At 31.2% G+C, this 1,351-nt stretch overlaps 1 non-coding gene across 1 annotated transcript; it reads right to left on the minus strand.

The window, feature by feature from the left end:
- Nucleotides 1-695: 695 nt before the first annotated feature.
- LOC124509011 (U6 spliceosomal RNA) lies at nt 696-802 on the minus strand. The gene has a single exon (XR_006961372.1). It is a non-coding gene; the product is annotated as a U6 spliceosomal RNA (small nuclear RNA).
- Nucleotides 803-1,351: the final 549 nt, after the last annotated feature.

Consider the following 1,351-nt stretch of genomic DNA (forward strand, 5'->3'; position numbering starts at 1 on the left):
GGGTGTCTTTTCTTCTAGGCTCTCAAAAGGCAGAGCTAAAAAAATATAAATATACTTATATCCACTTTTCTTTATCTATCATCTATCGTTATCCATTCATCCATTTAAACCCGAATTTATACTAATTATTCTCATTGCAATTCAGCACCGTGGAATTCATTCTAGCCTTCCTATTTCCATATTTGTAACTCCCTTCTCCAGCAGTAAGCAGTCTAGCTTATTTAATCCTCTAAATATTTAATCATTTGTTCAGTCCTACAATACACAGAAGGTAGTTTAAGAATTATAAACCCAAACTACCATCAAAAACAGACCCTGTAACTAGAGTTCTATATTTGTTTACAGGTTTTGTTTTGTTTTTGGCTTTAGACTCAGGGTCAAAGTACTCTGTTCCAAAGTTATTCAGGTTAGTTTTATTTTTCCCCTTCTATGTAGTTATGCTTTTTTTTTTTTAATTTGGGATATAGTTATATTATAATGTATCTGTTATTTGAGGTTTTATTTTTCTAGTGCTTTAAATTTCATTTTTTGAGTACATAAAATATTATTCATTAAAAAATTAAAACGACATGATTTAATGTCAAAACTATATATAAATATATATTCAGAAAAGACTTATTGCCCTCTCCACAATCCCTTCCACTCTGTTGGAGTTCCTGATTCATCCTTCTTGAATTCTTTTTGGAAAAAATAATAAAAATATGAAACATTTTAAGAGTTGGTATGTCACCATTGCACAGGGGTTATAGCAATCTATTTTGTATCATTTCAGTTTTTGTATGTGTGCTGACCAAGCAAGCATTAGTGGCTTCATTTTTATTGCCTTGTGATGGCAGTGGATATGATAAAGTGATAATTAGATTTGTGGAGGTTTGGCATTGTTGGATCCCCAAATTGGCCTACAGGGCTATATTCTTAACTTTTCCAATGTCTTACCTGTTTACACAATCAGCATTAATTGTGGTCTTCTATTTTAGGATGGCTTAAACTAAGAGCCTTCCCCTGAATAGTGCTTTCACTTCTTAGCCTTGGAAGAGTTCGCTCTTATAAATAGGCTAATCATTTTGATTTTACTTTTCCTTTTATAATTCTTTTATTTTTTTCTGGTAATATTCTGTTGCCTATTTTATTCTTTAAAATTGATTCCTTGCCTTTTACATGGATTCTGCTTTGTAATTGGCTATTTTTGTTTTTAACAAGTAGGGCTTAAGGAACTGGCTTTAATCAGCTGCTATCTCTATGCTGGAATATTATTATTTTTAATTTTATTTTTTTAATTACCATCCAAATTAGTTAGCATATAGTGCAACAATGATTTCAAGAGTAGATTCCTTAATGCCCCTTACCCATG

This window comes from Lynx rufus, unplaced genomic scaffold (genome assembly GCF_022079265.1).
Source record: "Lynx rufus isolate CCGP_SWC_20201006 ecotype Redwood Valley unplaced genomic scaffold, mLynRuf1.p SCAF_13, whole genome shotgun sequence".
In the NCBI taxonomy this organism is placed as follows: Eukaryota; Metazoa; Chordata; class Mammalia; order Carnivora; family Felidae; genus Lynx; species Lynx rufus.